The 22516-nt window shown below is 43.6% G+C and overlaps 1 non-coding gene across 1 annotated transcript; it reads left to right on the plus strand.

The window, feature by feature from the left end:
* Window positions 1-19545: 19545 nt before the first annotated feature.
* Window positions 19546-19680, plus strand: LOC130025630 (small nucleolar RNA SNORA70). Its single transcript, XR_008792761.1, has one exon. It is a non-coding gene; the product is annotated as a small nucleolar RNA SNORA70 (small nucleolar RNA).
* Window positions 19681-22516: the final 2836 nt, after the last annotated feature.

A 22516-nucleotide genomic window follows, 5' to 3' on the forward strand; every position in this document is an offset into this window, starting at 1 on the left:
GCCCATAGATCAGGGGAGAGCTCAAGCATGCAGGGTTATCCAGGGCAGTGCTGGGGATCCCCTGGGTCACTCCTATGCTGCTCAGGGGTCTCCAGGTTTGTACCCCATGCTCTTGGGGGACAAGGTAGTGGCAGTGATTGAACAGAGATTGGCTGTGTACAAGGCACGTGCATCAGCTATTGTTCTATCTCTCTGGTCCTCTTCTTTAAATTTTTCACTAAACATCAAATTCCTTGGAAGAAATTCCTTCCTGATGAAAATATCTGAAAAGATATTCCTGATATGTAGAAGATCTTTGACTTGAAAATTTTTATTGGCTGAACTGAGAACTTAGAAATTTGTCCTTTTCTGGTCTCACTGAATGTTCATGAAGAGGTCAGGAAGAGTAAATTTTATTTCTACCCTAATGTCTCAAAATGTTCTTTGTTCCAGGAAATAAAAACAAAAAGAACAGATCTCACTGCCAAATTCAAATTTCCCCATACTTTCTATCAACTTGAAACATCTGAATTCCTAAATTCCGGTTTGAATGATGTAAGTACCTGGGAATACCCCAGGAATTATTTTGATTTGGTAATTACCTTGTCTAACCAAAGTTAACGTAATTTCAAGTAAAAGTTTAATTTTATGCATAAAGAGATTTATAAATGTTTAGCAGTTACCTATGGAATGTAAAATCATACCTGTATTAAAGAATCAAGTTGTTTTGATTTTTTGTTGTCTGCCTGTCTTAACCAATGGGCATCTTACATAATGTTAATTGCTGTGAAAATACCATTTTGTAAACTTGTGTTGAGTGCATTGATAAAATTTCCATTTTGTTAATATAGACAATATAGACACTCTAATTGTTACATTTATTTATCTCTTAACAATGTATTCAGGCAGAGTCTAGTTATTTTGTTGGTATGCCTAATGGCTCAGTGAACATTCCTTTGTTTCAGTGAATTAATCTCTCCAGGATGAATTCTCATGAGTAGGAAGCCTAGAAGGTAACCCTCTGGAATTCACACCTCTGGAATGAATTGCTTTATTTCTTTTTCTTTTCTTTTCTTTTTATTTATTTATTGCTTTTTGGGTCAGGGTAACTCCTGGCTCATGCACTCAGGAATTACTCCTGGCGGTGCTCAGAGGACCATATGGGATGCTGGGAATTGAACTCGGGTTGGCCGCATGCAAGGCAAATGCCCTACCCACTGTGCTACGGATCCAGCCCCCTTTTCTTTTTATTTTTCGGATCATTTTGGGACCATATCCAGTGGTGCTTAGGACTTACTCTTGGTTGTCTGTTCAGGGATCACTCCTGGCAGAGCTTGGGGACCATGTAGGGTGCTGGGGATTGAACCTTGATCAGCTGCATGCAAGGCCAAGCAAGTATTATCTCGCCAGGCCCTGGAAGTGAATATCTATGGTGACTTCCCTTAACCCGCCCTCAGGTTTGGTCGATGTGTGATTGACCTGATGGAAAAGAAAGAAAAGGGCGGAATAATTGGAGGGAATTCTTCTGAAGACAAGCTGACTTAATCTTGAAAGACTTTGGGCCACTAGGTTACTGAGAAATGGTACTGAGGAATTAAGGCGAGACCAGATCAGGACTGAAAGGGGTAGTTATAGATATAGTATCTGAATGAATCAGAAAAAAATAACACGGCAGCAACTATTCCTCAATCTTTTTTGGGCGTGGGGGGGGGGCATGATCACCTGGTGGTGCTCAGGACTTACTCCTGGCTCAGGGATCGCCCCTGGCAGTGTTCAGGGGACTACATGGGGTGCCAGGGTCTTACTCATGTAGGATAAGCACCTTAACCCTGTACTATCTCTCCAACCTTCATCCTCCAACTTCCCTATAACTAATGATGGTAGCACTGTCCTCCCGTTGTTCATCGATTTGCCCAAGCGGGCCCAGTAACGCCTCCATTGTGAGACTTGTTGCTGTGTTTGGCATATGTCACAGGTAGCTTGCCAGGCTTGCCTGTGTGGGCAAGATACTCTCAGTAGCTTGCCGCGCTCTCTGAGAGGGATGGAGGAATCAAACCTGGGCTGACCTGGTCGGCCGTGTGCAAGGCAAACACCTTACCCACTGTGCTATCGCTCCAGCCTAATAAGCTATTTATTATAGAGGGACTCTGAGGGAATGCCAGTTTTCAGTCTATTTCATCTCGAGGCTTCACCCTGCAAGGATTGTTGATGTTGTCTCTTGCAGCAGGTGGGAAAGAGAAACCCCTCCTAGGAGAAATTTCAAGGGTTGTTCTATAACAGTTCCTATCACTTTTCATATTCAGCTGTGCAAAATCCAATCACAAGTTTCTGCTTAGCTGCAGGAGGCTGGGAAGTGTCGTGTAGGCATATGCCCAGGAAGGAAAGGGGCCCACGGATATTGGTGTGTACAAGAGTTTCTGCCAGAGTCCTTTTTAAAATACACCCATAAAATCTGAGAACAAGGATGTGCAGGCCACAGAGAGAAGTGGGCTCTGCTGTTCGCACTTGCTCTGCATGCAAAATAGAATGGGCAGGTCCAGCCTCAGGCAGTTTTATACAATAGTTGGAGTCCCACACAGTCCCTGGGAATTTACCCTGCATTAACACAAGAGAGCAAAAGGAATTCTTTTCTCCTCTTGATTTCAGGAGAGGAATCCTTTTTAACTCTGCATTTTAGGAGAGAGTGATTTTATCTGCTAGTCTCTACTTCTCTTCCCTTCCCCTCAAGAGTTTGGTATTTTCTTTCAGCTATTTGGGACAGGGTGGGTGTGGGGGCACAGAGGTTTGGGTGCTCTGAGATCACTCCCGCCAGTACTCAGGGTGCTGGTAATTGAACTAGCATTAGTCACGTGCAAGGCAAGTGCCTTAATCTCTCTTGGGCCCTGTCCTCAGTTTTAAGTTTCATCAACTAATCTTGGTTCCAATATTTAGTCCATTTTTCTAGTTTTCTAATCCCATATCTTCAAATTACTCCTGGCGGTGCTTGGGGAACCATACGGGATGCCAGGGACTGAACCCAGGTTTGCCGCATGCAAGGCAAACACCCTACCTGCTGTACTATCGCTCTGGTCCCTGGTATAACATTTTCAAAGCCCATTCCTGTCACAGCATATATTAGTACACCATTCCTTTTTATCAGAATCATTTGCTACTGTAAGTATACCAACATTTTATTTTTCCATTTATCAGTTGATGGACATTTGAGTTACTTCTTATTCTTGACTATAATGACTAATGCTGCTAAAAATATTGGTGAGCAACTGCTTCTGTGAACATATGTTTCCATTTCTCTTGACTATATCCTAGGAGTAGAATTACTGGGTCATATGGTTATACTGTGTTTAACATTTCCAGAAACTGCCAGACTGTTTTCCAAAGTGGCTTCACTATTTTACCGTACCACCAGTAGTGTGTGAAGATTCCAATTTTTCCACATCCTCACTAACACTTGTCATTGTCACCTTTTTAATTATAGTCATTATAGTGGGTGTGAAGTGGTATCTCACTGTGGTTTTTATTCACATTTCCTTGATGGGTAATGATGCTGAGCATCTTTTCATGAGTTTATTGGTCATTTTCTATGTCTAGTCAAGTCTTCTGCCCATCAAAAATTGGGTAATTTTTCTCTTTATTAATGAGTATGCTTATAAGTCATAAATTATAAGTTTATATATTCTATATATAAAACTCACCAGATATATAATTAGCAAATATCTTTTTCCATTCTGTGAGCATATTTTTGCTTTGTTGATGTTACCAATTGGAGTTTTAAAATATTGATGAAATACAGTTAAACTTTTAAAAAAATTGCTTGTACATTAGGTGTTAAAAACTACATTAGTCAAAGTTTATAAGAATTTACAGCAGCTTGCTCCTAAGAAGTATAGTTTTAGTTCTTAAGTGTAGGTTTTTGGTTGTTTTAAATATAATTGTATATGATTTGGGTGGAGTATATGTATACATTCTATTGGGTCCTCCAGTTGTTCATCGATTTGCTTGAGCAGGCCCAGGAACGTCTCCATTTTGAGACTTGTTGTTACTGTGTTTGTCATGTTGAATACGTCACAGGTAGCTTGCCAGGCTTCGCCATGTGGGCGAGATAATCTCGGTAGCTTGCCAGGCTCTCTGAGAGGGGCAGAGGAATTGAACCTGGCTCTTGCCAGGCTGGCTGCGTGCAAGGCAAACACCCTACCACTGTGCTATCGCTTCAGCCCATTCTATTGGGTATACGTGTAAAAGTAGAATGCTTGATACATGGAGGTTTTGTATGTTTGGCTATAATCTTGCAAAATTGTTTTTCAAGCACTGTCAAACACTGTCCTCCCGTTGTTCATTGATGTTGCTTGAGTGGGCCCAGAAATGCCTCCATTTTCAGACTTCTTGCTACTGTGTTTGGCATATTAAATATGTCACGGGTAGCTTGCCAGGCTTTGCCATAGGGGTGAGATACTCTCAGTAGCTTTCCAGGCTCTCTGAGAGGGGCGGAGGAATTGAACTCGGCTCTGGCCAGGCTGGCTGTGCGCAAGGCAAACAACGCCCTACCGCTGTGCTGTTTTTCAAAGTTGTACCAATTTGTCATGTCACACACTGTATGAGTTTCAGTTGCTCTATATCCTTGCCTACACTTCGTACTGTTAGTTTTAAAGCTTTTAGCCTTTGGGGCCAGACAGATAGAACGGATGTTTAAGTGCTTACCTTGAATCTGGCTGACTCCAGTTTGATCTGTGGCACCACATATTATTCTCCCAGCCCTGCCAGAAGTGATCCTTGAACACAGAGCTCGGAGGAGCAGGGCTCAAGCATTGCTGGGTGTGGCCCCAAACCAAACCCAAACAAAAAAGTCCTGAGCCTCTCTAAGGATGTTTACTGATACCATGCTATGGTCTTAAGATGCATTCATTTGATGATTAATAAAATTTAAAATATTTTTTTTATTGCTTACATCCCCTTTGCCACTTTTGTGCAGTGCTTGTTTAAGCATTGTTTGTTTTTACTTATTGTAGACATTCATTCTGTTTTTATTTATTTATTTGAGCGTGTATTTATTTATTTATTTATTTATTTGAGATTCACCATGCTGAGACCACTCTCCGCACACATGAAGGTACTGGCAGAGGAACAAAGCCACGTGGGTCCCGGGGCTGAGATCTCCAAGCCTACTTGGATCGGGGCTGAGCATCCTCCACCCAGATCCTCCAAATTCCAGTAGGCGGGGGTCACATCCACCAACTGGCCCCCTGGTGCCATGTAATCCCATCAACGGCCAAGACTCAGAGACTATAAAACCCAGCTCCCGGAAGCGTGTGGCTGCATTTGCGGCCGCGTGAGATCTTATCATCTCATTACTACTTTGGACAAACTGGCAGGCTACCGAATGTAGCTACACAGCAGAGTGTGGCAAACTCCCCGTGGCGTACCCAATATGCCAAATACCAGTAACAATGAAGGGTCTCATTCTTCTAACTCTGAAAGAGCCTTGAATATGGCACTTTTTAAAAAATCTCAGGGCTAGGACGAAGGAGACATTACTGGGGCCTGCTCAAGGCAATCAACGAATAACAGGATCGTTGTGATTGTTATTGATTGTTAGCTTTTGGACCACACCTGGTGATACTCAGGGCCTACTTTTGACTCTGTACCCAGGAATCACTCCTGGTGGGTTCACAGGGACCATATAAGGATGCTGGTTCATTGAACTGTTTAGTTGCATGCGAGGCAAGCACCCTACCTACTGTACTATCTCTGTGACTGGCCCCCAGGTGTTCTGTTTTAGTTACCTATTGCCATGTAACAAACTACCCCTAAACTAGTTGGTAGGTACCTGACCACCTCAGGATTCTCAGAATTTTTTCCCCTGAGGTATCCCAAGATAACATACAGACTATTTGGAGCTAAATTAAACTTGGAACCCCCTGGAGGTTGAAGGGAAGTTCTTGTCTTGTTTAGTCCTCCTTCCCCCAATATTTTGCTCTTTTACCAATTGAAGCAATCCCTATCTCCTTTTGTGATCAAGAAGAATATAGTTTTGGAGTTTGGGTATCACCCAGTATAAGTTTATCTGGAAACATGGCCTTTTCCTTTCCTTTTTTTTGGAGGGGGGGCTGGGCATATCCAGTGATGCTCAGGGGTTACTCCTGGTTCGATGCTCAGGAATTAGTTCTGATGGTGCTCAGGGTACCATATGGGATGCTGGGGATTGAACCTGGGTAAGACGCTTACATGATCAGCACCCTACCTGCTGTACTATCTCTCCAGCTCACAAACATGTCCTTTGTTTCTTTTTTTTTTCTTTTTCTTTTTGGTTCACACCAGGCAATTCACACTCCTGGCTGATGCACTCAGGAATTACTCTTGGTGGTGCTTAGGGGACCATATGGGCTGCTGGGAATTGAACCCGGGTAGGCGAGTGCAAGGAAAACGCCCTATCCACTGTGCTACGCTTCAGCTCACAAACACGTCCTTTCTATGTGAGAATCTCATCTCGGAATGCTGGATCCCCTTCCTTGTTCTGTGAAGCCTCCACTCCTCTCACCTCCATGCGTCAGACCCACTCTGACTTGGGATTTTTGTTTGTTTCCTTGCTTGCTTGTTTTTGAAGCCTGCTTGGTGGAACGTGGGGTTTACTCCTGGCTTTGTGCTCAGGGCTTACTGCTGGCAATGGTCAAGGGACCAAATTAAGTGCTAGGGATTGAGCCAGGTTGACCTCATGCATGGCACTTGTAATTACCCTCTGTACGATCTCTTAGGCCCTGACTTGGGATTTTGATTGCCTATCTCTTTGTCTGAGTTGGAATCTGCATAAACATTATAGCTTCTCCTATGCCCACTACTAAATAGATTTTTCCTTTGCTGTTTTGATATTCACATAGGCTGAGAAAAAACTCTTAGGGGTGGAGTTTTCTCTGTTGCCTGATAGTAAGTGATAACTTGTTATTGATTTATATCTGTGATAATGCAAAGACTTATTGCTTTTTTGGTTTGCTTTTTGGCCACAACCTACAGGGCTCAGGGATCACACCTGGCAGGCCTCAAGGGACCATATGGGATGCTGGAGATCAAGCCTGGGTCTTGATGCAAGGCAGATTCTCTAACCATGGCACTATCACTCCAACCCCTGATTTATCATTCTTTTTTTGGTATGGTTTTGTGAGCTGGTTGGTAGTTTCTCACCAGTTCTGCCTTAGCTATTCAGGTAAAGATATTTGTCTAGAAGGATGGTTGATTGTGAAGAAGCAGACTGTTTAAAAAGATTAATGACACTGTGCATGGGAATGCATACTGAGATGGAAGAAATTTCTGACCATTAAACAATATTCATACACATAAGCACACACATGCTTGGAGCTCCCTGGGGCCATTTATATCCTTCCTTCCTTCCTTCCTTCCTTCCTTCCTTCCTTCCTTCCTTCCTTCCCTCTTCCTTTCTTTCTTCCTTTCTCTCTTTCCTTCTTTCTTTTTATGGTCATATCCAGTGATGCTATCTTTCTTTTGAAGTGACTAATTTAACCATGCTCCAATGTTTATGGGTTAAATTTATGGATGAATAACTCATGGATAGGAAGGGCCAATTATAAGTAATACACAAATATTTAGCCTGGAGAGAGGATGTGCTCAAGGATCACACCTGGCAGGGCTCAAAAGAATGATAAATTAGGGGTTAGAGTGATAGTACTATGATGAGGGAGCTTGCCTTGCATGTAACCAACCCAGGTTGGATCCTTGGCATCCCACATGGTCCCTTGAACCCTGCCATGTCTGATCCCTAAGCACTACTGGTGCTCCTAAACCATGCTTTGTTCCCGAATCAACAGTAGGAAACCCCTGTCTGACTTGCTTTTTGTTCTCTCTAAATAGGGTAATTTTATTGACAAAAGTTACCAATTTTAAGGTAGTCCAACATATTCACCTTGTCATTTATGATTGGTGCCTTTTTGTATGTTATGTAAGGCTATAAAATAAATATTTATGTATAGCACAGCGGGTAGGGCGTTTACCTTGTATGTGGCATACCTGGTCGATCCAAGTTTGATTCCTCCGCCCCTCTCGGAGAGCTCGGCAAACTACGGAGAGTATCTTGCCCGCACGGCAAAGCCTGGCAAGCTACGCCTGGCAAGCTACCCGTGACGTATTCAATATGCCAAACACAGTAACAAGTGTCACAATGGAGACATTACTGGGCCCGCTGGAGCAAACTGATGAACAACAGTGACAGTGACAGTGACAGTATCCAAGTCATTAAAAAAATACCTGTTATCTTTTTTTTTTTAATTCAGAATGTTAGTTTTATTTTATTATCTTTTTAATTTTTTAAATCACCATGAGATGCAGTTACAAAGCTTTACTATTTGAGTTTCAGTCATACAATGATTGGTCACCCAACCTTCCACAAGTGTGCACATCTTCCACCACCAAGAACCCCAGTATCTGCCCCATCCCACCCCTCCCCCTGCCCCTATGGCAGTACTTATTATCTTCTTAAAGCTTCCTTACTCACTTTTCATATTTAGATTCAGAATCTAGTTTGTGTTTGTTGGGCTGGAGAGACAATATGCCTTGCAAGTGGCCAACCAGGGTTCAGTCCCTGGGATCCCTGAGCACTGCCATAATGACACCTGAACACAGAGCCAGGAGTTGCCCCAGAGCACTACTAGGTGTGACACCTCCCTCCGTCCCTCCTCCCCCTTCCCCCCCAATATTACCTAGTTTGGGTTTTTTAATATATGGTATGTGGTGGGGATACATATACATACTTTCTCAATTGTGATACAAGGAATGCAATTTCTTGAAAAAGCAGTCCTTTCACCTTTGCACTCTGCCACAATATTGTTGTATGTCCGACGTCCTGATGGATCCATCACATCCTCCAGAACGGCAATGGAGAAGATTATCCATGACTTCTACTCAAATCTCTTCGATAGCCATGTCCACTTGCCGACATACCAAATTCCACAGGATGGGTATGTCGTTCCCAACGTTCTCCCTTCCGAAATCCGACACGCCATTTCCTCAGTAAAGAAGCAAACAGCACCCGGCCCAGACAAGGTCAGACCTGAACACCTGAAGAACCTGCCGTCAGTACTCATCAATACACTGGCTCGGCTCTTCACTCGCTACCTGTCTGAATGCAAGGTTCCATCTCAATGGAAAACCAGCAGGACCGTACTACTGTTCAAGAAGGGAGACATCCATGACATTGGCAACTATCGCCCGATCTGCCTATTGTCTGTCATCTACAAGTTGTTCACTCGAGTCATCCTGAATAGGATTGGCAGAACACTAGATGAAGGACAACCATGTGAGCAAGCAGGGTTCCGCAAAGGATTCAGCACCATCGACCATATCCACACGATAACCAAACTCATTGAGGTTTCTCGGGAGTTCAAGATGCCACTCTGCTTAACGTTCATTGATTTAAAGAAGGCCTTTGATTCTGTTGAGACGGAAGCGGTCATTGAAGCCCTAGCCAATCAGGGCATTCAAGCCCAATACATCAGGATCCTCCGTGAGCTGTATTGCGGATTCACTACCAGGATCTCACCATTCTACAAAGAAGTGATCGTTGATGTCAAGAGAGGGGTGCGGCAGGGTGATACCATTTCACCAAAACTCTTCAGTGCCACCCTCGAGAACATCATGTGACGACTGGAATGGGAAGGAATGGGAGTGAAGATAGATGGTCGGCAACTACACCACCTCCGCTTTGCTGATGACATTGTTTTAATAACACCAAACATCAGCCAAGCGGCACAAATGCTGGCCGACTTTGACCGTGAGTGTGGAAAGGTAGGACTACAGCTGAATCTTACGAAGACAATGTTTATGAGAAACAGCCTTGTTCCTGACGCCCCATTCGCTCTCAATGGAATGACCATCTCCGAATGCAACAGCTATGTGTACCTAGGTCGAGAGGTCAACATGACAAATGACCTGGCACCCGAGCTGCGCAGGAGGAAGAGAGCGGCTTGGAACGCCTTCAAGAACGTCGAAGAAATAGCTAAGAGGACGAAGAACCTCCGGCTCCGGGCACATCTCTTTGATTCCACTGTTCTTCCTGCATTAACATATGCCTCAGAGACCTGGGCCCTACGCAAACAAGATGAGAACGCCATTCAGGTCTCCCAAAGAAGAATAGAAATAGAAAGAGCTATGCTTGGAATATCACGTTTCACTCAAATGAGAGAACGAATCCGGAGTTCTGACATCCGTCGACGATCAAGGATCAGGGACGCTGTCTCATTTGCCAAGGTGTCGAAAATCAGATGGGCTGGTCACGTAATGAGATTTAAAGACGACCGTTGGACTAGAGCTGTTACTGATTGGATTCCACGGGATGTCAAGAGACCGCGTGGCCGCCCACCTACCAGATGGTCAGACTTCTTTGTCAAGGTCATGAACGATCGGTTTGAGGCCCTCCATGTTCCCGGAGCGAAGAGATGCCATTGGGCTACACTAGCACGCGACAGGGACAAATGGAGACGTTACTGGCGCCCGCTCGAGCAAATCGACGACTAACGGGAAGTTAAGTGATTAAGTGATTAAGTGCGGGTCTATTTCTGGAGTCTCTGCTCTGTACTGGGGGTCTGTTTGTTTACCTTGTGCTGATATCACATTCAACACTGCAGCTTTACACAAAAGAGAAATCTAGGAGGATAGGTGCTGGAGTATTGTTTACCCTAAGTACACCTCACCTACCCTGGACCTCTGCATGGCCAGTTCATGAATGAAGTGTTGGAATTTCTTAGCTAACTAAGACTCACCCATCTAATCACATGAATAAAACAAAACGGAAAAGCAAAGAAAAACAAAATTGGGCACATTTTGGTTTTCTTCACAATCTGACTATGAGTCTAACTTCATTTAGACTCAAACTTAGGGAAAAGTGCTCCCATGGAATTCCCTCAGGTCTGTAAAGAATTAAAAGAAATAGGAACTTCTGACACTCAGTTCTCTGTCTAGACTGCAATGAACTCTGTGCTCTTCAGCAGGAGGTGCTGGGAATTCGTCCTCATGCTCAGATGCCCTGGAGGGGGATAAAGGCATTGGCCTGGGCTGCATGAGGAACGGGGTGTCGGGGTGTTGGGGTGTGGGATGTTGGGCATAGACCTCAGTCTTCAGTCAATTGATGAGAAACGCCTTTTGGAGGGATGCCAGTGATATTTAATAGCCATAGGTAGAAATTTGATAGCAAGCTCAGTATTTCCTCATAATATTTGTCCTTCTTTACAGATGGAGCGAATGAAAGCCTGAAATTCAATTTGTTCTGTAACAATAAGCTAGTAAAAGAATAGGGGAGAGCAATAGTGCCCTGCTCCCTGCCTGTCACATTTGCACTTTTCCCAGGGACTGAAGAGACTGGGGTTGAGCCTCCCCTCTCCTCAGGACACAGAGGGACAGTGACTTCATCCATGAAAATGCCCAGATTGGAGCGGCCTCAGGGAGCAGGTGAAGACTGAGCCTTTCCAGCCCTCCCTCATCTTGACTGGGTCTGATCTATTGAAGACAGAGGGCAGTAGATAGTGCCATACAGGCAAATTTAAGAGGGAGGGAGAAGCATGTCCCACTCAGGGACCTTGCTTGTTCTGTATCCTCAGGGTCCCAAGGGCTCACCCTCAGGATTTTTTTTTTCTTTTTGGGTCACACCTGGTGATTCTCAGAGGTTACTCCTGGCTTTGTACTCAGGAATTACTCCTGGTGGTGCTCCGGAGATGATGTGGGTTTCTGGGAATCGAACCCCAGTTGGCCGCGTGCAAGACAAACGCCCTACCTCCTGTGCTATCACTCCAGCCCCCACCCCCAGGATATTTGTGGAACCTTTAAAGTGGAACCCCAGATTCTGATAGGCTGAGACTTTGAAAAAGGAAAGCATGACAGGTGCGCCTGGATGGGCTCACACACCCCATTGCATAGGTGAGGAAACAGGTAAGAGCAGAAGAGATAGCATTAATTAATTCAGAGACACCAGGTAGGAGCAGGAGAGATAGCATAGAGTAGAAACTATATAGAGTTTTATGTTCATATAAGTATAAAATAAGGTAAGGTACTTGCACTGCCAAGAGAGATCCCTGAGCACAGAGCCAAAAGCAAGCCCTAAGCACTCTAACAGAATAAAAGAGATTCCAAAGCTATGGTCTGATATATAATGCCAGGGGTATGCTTGTCTTGGCTGTGACTGATCCGAGTTCAATCCCTAGAACCTCTAGGAGTGATCCCTGAGCACTGGGCCAGGGTAAGGCTCCCAAACAGACAAACAGACCAAAATTAAATAAAAATAAAAGAGCCCAGGAGTTGGAAAAGTGAGACATCCAGCATTTGGACCCATTCCTACATACAAAACCTAACTCTTTTTTTTGTATGTTTGTTTTTTTCTGAGTTGGGGCACACCAAGTGGTGCTTGGGGCTGCTTCTGACTGGTACTTTGGGGTCACTTTCTGTGGTGCTCAGGGGACCATGTGGTGCCAGGGGTTGAATCCCAGCCTCCTCAGCCCTTGAACTATCTCCCCAGTCCTAAACCCCAACTCACAAGTTCTTGCTAGGAAGACAGCTCATCACTCTGAATTCTCCCTGGAGCACTTCTGATTTGCTTTGAAGCCGTCATCTCCTGCTGGGTGCTTTTCCAGGATGACCTCTGTGGCCTGTGCTCCTTGGCCCTCTGGTTCCAGCTGGGCACAGTCAATGGGAGGTACAGAGAAGAGGTCAGAGGGCAAGACGAGAGGGAGGGTGGGTTGTTGATTCCCCCAAATCTCCCAGCAGACCGTGGCTTTGTTCTTCTGTCCTCCCTACAGCTGTACTCCTTGGACTCCAGGACTCCCTCTCTTCTCCCCCACTTCTCCTCAGGGGTCTCCAAGAGCCCCTTCTCTCTGTGCCCAGGGTTCTTTGTTTCAGCACACTTGTAGTTTCTCTGACCTCTTGAACAATTCTTTCTGATGCTCTCTCTCTCTCTCTCTCTCTCTCTCCCTCTCTCTCTCTCTCCCTCCCTCCCTCCCTCCCTCCCTCTCTCCACCCCCTCCTTCTCAAGTTCTATTTAGCAAACTCTTTTTTTAAACCTGTGGTGGAGAGTAAGAGTATGTTTTCAACTGGGACCCTGCAGGGTTTACCCCAGAGCCTCATTGATTTGACCCTGTCCTAGGGCTGTTTGAGCTCAGTTGTAATCAGAGGCAGAAGGGAAAGGGAGGAGTGGGCTTCGGGTACCAGCCAGAATTTACCCTATAGAAACAGCACTCGCCAACCCACAGTTCCTCAGCCCTACTACACTAGTGATGGCTCAGAAATGGGAGAATCTCTGAATCGCCGCAGTTCCTGTTTGAGTGTGTGTGTGTGTGTGTGTGTGTGTGTGTGTGTGTGTGTGTATGTGCATGTAGGGGTGGTGGTAGTAGGGGGAATGGAGATGACATAGGATCTCCTGATCCACCACATAAAGCCTATGTGGATTGCAGTTGGGGTACTCTGGGCGTTCTCCAGAAACTCTACATTTACTTCCATCACGTGGTGGAATTTTAAAGTATTATTATTTTAGGGAGGGGTGCTCAGGCCATACCTGAAAGTGCTCAGGGATCATCCTGGTGGTGCTTAGGCAGAAGGGGAACCATATGTGGTGCCGAAGGTTGAACCAGGGTAGGACACATGAAAGGCAAGCACATTAACCCTGGTAGTATCTCTCTGGCCCCTACATTTTTCATAAGTTTTGATTTTTATCTTGTTTTGTTTTGGGGACCACATACTGCAGAGCTTAAGAGCTACTTCTGGTTCATTCTTTGAGGGTTTGTCCCTGTGGTGCCTGGGGGACCTTGCGGTGCAGGGGATCAAACATGGGATTCCCTTAGGAAGGAAGTAAGCCCTCCAGCCTGAATTCAGGCAGAAAAGGGGTGGACACAGAATAATCTCCCTTGCAGTATGGAAATAACAAAGGCCACAGGCAATGCAACCTGAGAACTGGTATGCAGAACTGAACTTGGAGCAGGGTGTTTGACGGAGGGAACCGGAGACAGTGGTGGAGGGAGGCGGACATTCAGGTGGCAGCTGTGGGGTTGGAGAGTTGTGTGCATGCTATCACTGACAGCATTGCAAATCCCAGTGACTAAAATAAAATTAAAAACAGAGAAGAAAACAGGGAAAAGCACGTGCACTAGCCCTTTGAACTAGCTCTCTGGTCCCATATTTTAATTGTTTTTGCATTGATATTTTTAAAATGGTGATATGTTAGATAAATTAAATGAAAAACATCATCCCATAATAAACCCATTTTGTGCACAGCTAGAAGCTAACATTGGTCGGTGGTGAAAGGCTTGACATGACAACTGAAAATGACGAGGTGGCCCCATTAACTCAGTGGACACAGACCCACACATTTCCCTCAGCCCCACCCCAGAGGTAGGAACCTCGAGATTTCTCACAGGCAGGAGAAACCTGCCCTTCTCCTCTCCCTTCTCTCTCTTTCCTTCTCTCTCTCTTTCCTTCTCTCTCTCGTCCTCTCTTTCCTTCTCTCTCTCTTTCCTTCTCTCTCTCGTCCTCTCTTTCCTTCTCTCTCTCTTTCCTTCTCTCTCTCGTCCTCTCTCTCCCCCTCTCTCCCTCTTCCTCTCTCCCTCTCTCTCCCTCTTCCTCTCTCCCTCTCCCCCCTCTCTCCCCCTCTCTTTCCCTGTTTCTCTCTCCCCCTCTCCCCCCTCTCTCCTTCTTTCTCCCTCTGTCTCCCTCTGTCTCTCTCTCCCTTCCTCTCCCTCTTTTCCTCTCTCTCTCTCTCCTTTTCTCTCCCTCTCTCTATTTCTCTCTATCTCTCTCATTCTTCCACTGCTCTCCTTGGCAACCCAGAGGGTCCTAGAAGTGAATCACTGAGGACAAACATGGGCCCCCAGTGGCACAGGCGCACTCCACACCCACTGCACAGACAGGTGCTGAAGTGGCTTGTGGCCTCTGCTGTCACCAGGAAGGGCGGTGGTTTGCTGAGGCCAGGCTGCCTGAGGGTTCCAGTGTGGCACTAGGTAGTTCTTCCTGCATAAGTGTCCCCGGTACATTAATATTCACACTGAGAGGCTCCCTCATGGTCCCCAGAACAGACACCCGGTCTGGTGGGTAGTTCATAGGTAGTTTATCAGCTCTGTGGCCTGACCTTCCACTTGACCAAGGAAGTAGATACACGATGATAAAAGCAAACTTTTGCCCATGCCCTGGTCCTCCTGGGCCAGCCTGTCGGTGGATGTGATCAGTGTTGGGTGTGAAAGTGTGTCCCAATGGTTTTCTGAAATAAATAGGTATAGTCATCATCTGGATGTATATGATTAATAAATGATCATAGTATAAGCATGTTGGAGGCAATGTGACCTTGCAGAAACTTAGACAGACTCGCATCACAATCCAGAACTTTAACTTCCCAGCTGTGTGTCTTAGTGAAGTTCCTTAACTTCTCTGAGCACATCCTCTACTAGGAAGTAAGAATAAAAGCACTTTGCTCCATTGTATTATAGAAAATATTAAATGGTTTACACATGTAAAACCATACACTATCACCTGATATATTTAAAACTGTTCATTCGAAGAAGGTGAAACATCCGCAGTTTCACTTCAAAGCAAAATAAACCTGCTGTTACAGGCTGCATTTGCTATCGATGAACAGGAGAGGGCAGACTTTGCAAAGTTATTTATTAATATTGTCTGAAGTCATCTGGCAAGAGAACGCCAGAAATGACATTTTAAAAATGCTTTGGCTGAAAGACGCCTCTATCACTGCTTTTTTTTTTTTTTAAACAGAAACTGGGGCTTTCCTGTTTTGCAAGCACCCCAAAGGAGGATGTTGGGCAATGTTTACCCAACACCTGTCATCACCCTGTGTGCCTAGCTCTAAGTTAGGGAAGACCCTTTTGACAGTTTACTGATCCTCTTTGCCCATGAGATTTGGTGATAGGCAGGAATGAAAGGTGTCCGAGCCTCCTGACATCATTTCACAGGGCACCGGTTACCCAGTGAGGAGCGCGTGCGTCACTGGAAACAGTGCGGAATATAAGGAAGTCAGCCTGCAGTCAACAGGAGATTAGACTGCAGCTCAGCTAAGGTCTGGGCAGCAGGGGTGCAATTTACTCCGTGATGCAAGAAGCAATGGGCATTTCATAAATATTTGTGGAAATTAGAAGAGGCTCTGAAATGTCAACATTTGTTCCCATTTACATTACCACCCCTGGCTCTGGGAGAACCAGTCTCATCTCGTCGCCAAGTACAGGAAACCACAGCGTGGCTTGGGGTTTCCAATAACTCATATATAGGAACAAAGACCCGAAAATGTCTAAAACAAGCATTTATTTCTTTGGCGAATGAAAATGAATATTTTTTCCTCCGCGGGTTGGAACATTTTAAATTTATTTTCTGATGAACGTCCTGATCATTTGGGAGGGCTAATTTTCTATTTGAATCTTGATAACTTTTTTCTTAATAATTTTTGATAATTTTTTCTTAACTTCTGCAGGGGATTTATTATAAATCACTGATAGAGTCCCGGGGAAATGTGAGTGATCTAGTTCTCTTGGTCTATGATGTTTTTTTCCCCTAGTGTATCACATAATATAGTTTAGTGAACACTAAAAAATGTTTATTGAATTGTGCTCCATTTGGGGTGTGTGTATGTAGTGGGGGAGGGTTGAGGCTACTCCTCGCTCTAGGCTCAGGAGTGACCCCTGACAGTGCTCAGGGAACTATATGCTGTGCCAGGGATCGAGCTGGGTCAGTAGGATACAAGGTAAGTGTCTTAACCCCTGTACTCTCTCAGCCTCCTCTTTTTAGTTGCTAAGAATGAAAAATATTTTTTTTCAAAGAATGAAAAATATTTTATTTTCATATAAGGAAAGGGGGATAAGGCATAGGAGGTATAGGAGGTAAGATACTTGCCTTGCATGTGGCTGGTACTGGTTTGATCCCTGGTGCCACATATGGTCCCTGCACATCACCAGGAATGATGCTTGAGCACTGAGCCAGGTGTGGGCCCTGAGCACTGCAGGGTGTGGTCTAACTCCTCCCTTCTCCCAACTAAATCCCCGAGTGGGTACAGGGTCACTAGTGGTCTTTGGAGTTTGTGAACTGGTGAATCAGAGAGTTTATTCTCATCTCAATCAGGAAATTTGATTGACATTTGAATCAGAGAAATGTGAACTTGTGAATTAGAGAATTTGTGAAGAGCAGGGACTATACTAATTTTGTTTGATTGAAAATATCCATATAATTGAAGAGTCAGGAGCAAAGCAAATAATATGATGAAAACACAAAAGTGAGAAGGTAGCTCTAATTTCCAACTAGATCTGTATTTACACATTTCAATATTAGTACGTGTATAAAGTTGTATGCTTATTCTCAATAATAGTTGAATAGCAAGAAGAAAATTTCAGACCTAGAATCATTTTTTGGGGGGAACTGCTCAGTGCTCAAGGTGACTACTTCACACAAAATTTTGGTCACAGGCAGATGGTCCAATACTTAGGGGCCAAGGAGATTGAGCTGCCAACGTCCTCATGTGTTGGGAGTTCACAGGGCTAGTTGGCGGGGGGCGGGGGGTCCATGTGCTACCACGGTTAGATTATCCATTACCTGGGCCGTACCCAACAGTGTCAGGGCACCAGGGAGTGAATTCAGAGCCTCCTACATACCAAGCATACATGCTATCACTTGAGGACCCCTTAAAAGTTTTTAGTAGTTAGATGCTGTTCTAGCAAGTTATATTCTTATTGGCCTATGAAAACATGAGAGGCTGAAGGTATGAGGAGTAGTTTACCCAGAGGGATTTGCCCAGAGGGGACAAATATTGAGAAGTAGGTTGTAAACTAAGAAAGAAGATGAGGAGTTGGAATGGGAAGGGAAAGGAAGAGGGAGAGATTAAACTGGACTTTAATAAAGTATCAGTATCTAGAACAGAGCTGTCTGGCTGGGCAGTGCAGTGATGGTGCTCTACTTGGGGTAAGTAATTACGAAACCCAAGCGCGAGTTGTCACAAAGTTCTACAGACCTTTGGACATTGCTGATTGGACTTGTTCTGTTGAATAAAAAATGAAGGCAAGCTACTCACTGGTTTCTTGTGAGAAGACCAGATATTACATCCTGCAATAATCTGAAGTTCCTTTATTCATTGTAACATGAAAGTTAGAAAATGCTGAGAAACCGCAGGATTAGAAAAATGAGCTTTTAGCTATTTTACAAGATTAGTAACCATTTGGGTCATCATTTTAAACCAATGAATTGGATTACGAGACTTACTTACTTGGCTGATACTCTGATGATTTTAATTATTATAATACTTCCATGAAGAGGTAAGGCAGTGTTAACCCCTAGGCCCAATAATAGATAAGGTCTGAGTACAGAAAAAACAGAGTTTGAATCTTGAAGAATTGAGTTGCTGCAGATTTCTAGGGCACATTATCTGATATAAGAGCCATTATCAGTAAAGTGATGATATGTTACTGCACTTCTCTGGTTATCACTGAATACTTATTATATTTGACACTCTGTTTTAAAATTTTATTTCCATCAAGTAAAAACCCAAGCAAAGGCAATTCATAGATTTACCTTCTATTTCTTTAATCAAAAGATAATTTACATGTAACCTCAACTGTATGGTTTATTTTGTCATAACTGGAAACTGTTGAAAGATTGAAGTGGAATTTTGAAAATGTAGTGTAACTTGCTTAATTTTGTATTTAAAGTTCAAAACAAGTATCATTGCAATTGCTTTGTTAAATCTCCTCTTCAGGGCTAGATAGCTAAGAGGTTGAAGTGCTTGCCTTGAATGCAGTAGACCCTGATTCAATACCACATATTATACCCCCTAGAACCATCAGGGATGATCGCTAGGCATGGAGCCAGGAGTAATACCTGAGCACTATTGGGTGTGGCTCAACCCCCCAAATCTCCTTCTCCTTATAGTAAACAACAAACTTCTGGGAGACTAATTTAGTGTTACTAAAACAAAACAAAGAAATTATATATTATCCCTTTAATAATATATCACCAGCTAACTTGGATAAAGGGCTGGAGCGATAGCACAGCGGGTAGGGCGTTCGCCTTACAAGCGGCCAACATGGCCGACCCGAGTTCGATTCCTCCGCCCCTCTCGGAGAGCCCGGCAAGCTACCGAGAGTATTCGATATGCCAGACACAGTAACAACAAAGTCTCCATTGGAGACGTTACTGGGCCCGCTCGAGCAAACTTGGATAAAAAAGAGTTAAGAAATAGAAGCAAGCCCATTATTACATTAAAAATGTCAGTGTTTATATTATTGTATTGTTCAAAGTGTGAGTAAAAGTATTAAATATGAGTAATTGTACTAATAAAGTTTTGATGTTTACATTTTTACAGAAAAATATGTTCAAGTGTGTAGTGACTTTCCTGTTAGACATATGTTTGCATAATTTCAATCAATATGTGCAGTTCTTATAATTTTTTATTTCCTAAATTACAATTACAGATTATAGTTACTGAAATTTAATCTTGTTTGCTGCATCTTGTTGTAAAAGCTGGACATGTGTGCTTATTTATACATTTAAATTTGATTTTCCTGCGGTAACAGATTATAATGAATAAGCGATATAAAGTCTAGTTTTCTGCAGTCAATTCAGCCTATGTGCTTTTTCTGGTGGGAGTTGGATATATGGCAATAACTGCAAATAGTATTCTCCATGGGTATGTTTGCATCCTGTTGCTGGTTTGGGTGCTCCACAGGAACCTTGGAGATAGTCCTTTGTAATGGACGTTCAACTCTGCATTTATGCTGTTTCCTGTCTTAGGCTCCAGGCAGGCATGCAGTTCCCTGGAAAAGCCCCAGAGCCCAGAAACTAGGTCCCACATTGGCCAAGTTATCATGTCCATCTGCTCTATGCTGCACAAGGAACATTGCTGAGGCTCTGAGTTGAGCAGAGTTCTACTTCCCTGGCCACCAGAAGATGAACATCGCCAAAAAGTGGGACCATGTTTAATGTGGTTGAGTCTGAAATCGTGGTGCCTAAAATGTGGTCCATGCCAGATAGGGTCAAATATATTACTAGCTATGGGCCTCTGGGCAAATGGCAGACACTGTATTTCTCAGAGTCTTTGCACTGCCCTTCCTGAGTTCCTACCTCCCATTATCCCTCCCCAATAAATCCCGCTTCCTATAAGATCCTGGTCCTTCTCTACAATTGGGTTCAGAAACATCCACAAAACCACTCCTTTGGGTCTCTGTAGAGATTTTCACTGAGAACCTACAATAGCAGTCAACTCTGGGGAAGCAGAGTTGTGTTTATTTCTGTGTGTTCCCCTTGCTGAAAGGCCTTAATGTAGAAGCCACTCAGGTTTTATTAGGTCCCAGGTTCTAATGGTCTAGCCTTGGACTATAACTAGTATTATCTCTTCAAAGTGTTTCCAAGAAATGGAAAGTTAATTATTTTCCAAACTGAAAGACGTTTCACAAAATTTGTTGATAATAGGAGAGGCTAGAAACACAGTTCTGGGCTCTGGGTTCAAGTAGGGAGCTCTAGCGTCTAACTGTAGCTGGGGTCTCCTGCTGTTACCTCAAAAACCAGTAGATCTTGATCTCATTTCTTCTGCAGTTCACAGTCCCAATTCCCTCTTTAATATATCTGCCAAGTGTGTCAACATTTTTCAAAAAAGGTGTCATACTTTCTGTTCCCTTTGGGTCTCCACTGACCCGCCAGCTTCCCCTCCCTGCCACTCTGTTGCTACCCAGTGCTCACATCTTCTGCACACAGACACTTTCACTTGCTCTGTGGACTTTGACCTTCCTGATCACCCCCCTCTCTTTTCTTAGGATCCTCTCTTGGTTCTCCTCCCACAACTGACTCCTTGTCTTTAATCAATCCTTTCCTCCCTTCCTTTTTTCTCTCCTCACAAGGAAGGTATTTCTTAGCCTTTTCTTTCATCTCCCCTTGGGCTTCTTAATCAAACCCACCGGGGCCCATATTCATCTCTCAATTTTGCCTGCCACATAGCTGTGGCTGCATGTTTTCCAAAATTCTGATTTTTATTTAACATCTTAAATTTCGACGACTCTTTAAAAGTTGCTTATTACCCTTGAAGGGTTAGCTTACTTCATTTTTCAAGAAAGCATTCTCAAAACAGCCAGTTCTGAATGATTGTTGCTCCCTCAAGTAAAAGTTTTTCCCATGAAAAAAGCAGCTGGTTTAGTTCATTTGTTTAGCCCATGGACATCTGCTTTTCCTCAGCCCACAGCATCTTACATGACTTTTTGGAAGCTGAGAAATAACTTGCTTTCTCATTTAACCTTAACTCTTACTAGTCATTGGGTCTTTAATTACAATGAATCTTTTTCTGAATCTCAGATGTGAACACATGGCTTAGAAGAGGATTTTTATGCCAATTTTGGGTGAAGACAGGATTAAAAGTACATATATTTTTTTCTTTTTTAAAAATTTTTATTTGGTCCATGTTTGTGTGAGAATACTTAAAATTAGAACTACTTAAAAGCCCACAACATAAGCAACCAATGACACTGGTGAGTGCCAAGGGCCTGCTGGAAGGCAATGGGTACAATGGACCATGTGGGTGTCCTATTTGGGAAGAGACAAGTCCTTTCATGTCAGACCTAGTGTGGCTAATTTATGTTGACATTCCATAATGGGCTGCTTAGAACTGCTTCATCAATTCTGTCAATAGACATCAAGACACTAAGATACTTTCTCAATCAATAGTAGTAGCATTCAGACAGCCCTACCCCTCGCATATACAGGTGGTAAACATTTGTATTAGAAATGCAGGATACTTGTTAATATGCCTGATTTTGGAGGTGAATTTGATATGGTCATGAGATCACAGATACCACCTGCTGGGGAGACAATGCTTATAATTAATTCATGGTTGTTCGGCAGGTAAAAAAAAATGGGGCATTGTTGAGGGAAAGAACTGCTTATGGTCTTAAGCCTTACCCGTCTGGATGGGTTAAAACCCAAGCACTCCATGACATTTGGTCACTAATAAGAGAGAAAGCAGCAGATTACCAGATGCAAATGATAAATAGTACCATAACTTTCCTTTGTGGTTAATGCAAGAGAAATCTTAGTTCCAAACTTCCTTAAAAATATTCATGAACAAAAGGAACTTTTGTCTTTGAAACCCAGTTCTCTCACTGAAGAATTTTCCAGTTCTACCTAAGTGTGCTATGTATTTGTTCTCTCAAAGAGAACTCTTAAAATTTTCTACCCATTTACTTTTATAGCACAGCGGATAGGGTATTTGCTTTGCACATGTGACCTGGGTTTGATTCCTCCATCCCACTCGGAGAGCCAAGCAAACTACTGAGAGTATCCCACCACATGGCAGAGCCTGGCAAGCTCCCTGTGGTGTATTCAATATGCCAAAAACACTAACAAGTTTCACAATGGAGATGTTACTGGTGCCCAGTCGAGCAAATCTATGAATGACGGGAGGACAGTGCTACAGTGCTATATATATATATATATATATATATATATATAATATATTATATATGTGTGTGTGTGCTATGATGTGGGATATAGAATTACTATTATTATAATTTTTATCATATAGATAGAAATGTTG

The sequence above is a fragment of the Sorex fumeus genome, unplaced genomic scaffold (genome assembly GCF_029834395.1).
Source record: "Sorex fumeus unplaced genomic scaffold, SorFum_2.1 ptg000030l, whole genome shotgun sequence".
NCBI lineage: Eukaryota > Metazoa > Chordata > Mammalia > Eulipotyphla > Soricidae > Sorex > Sorex fumeus.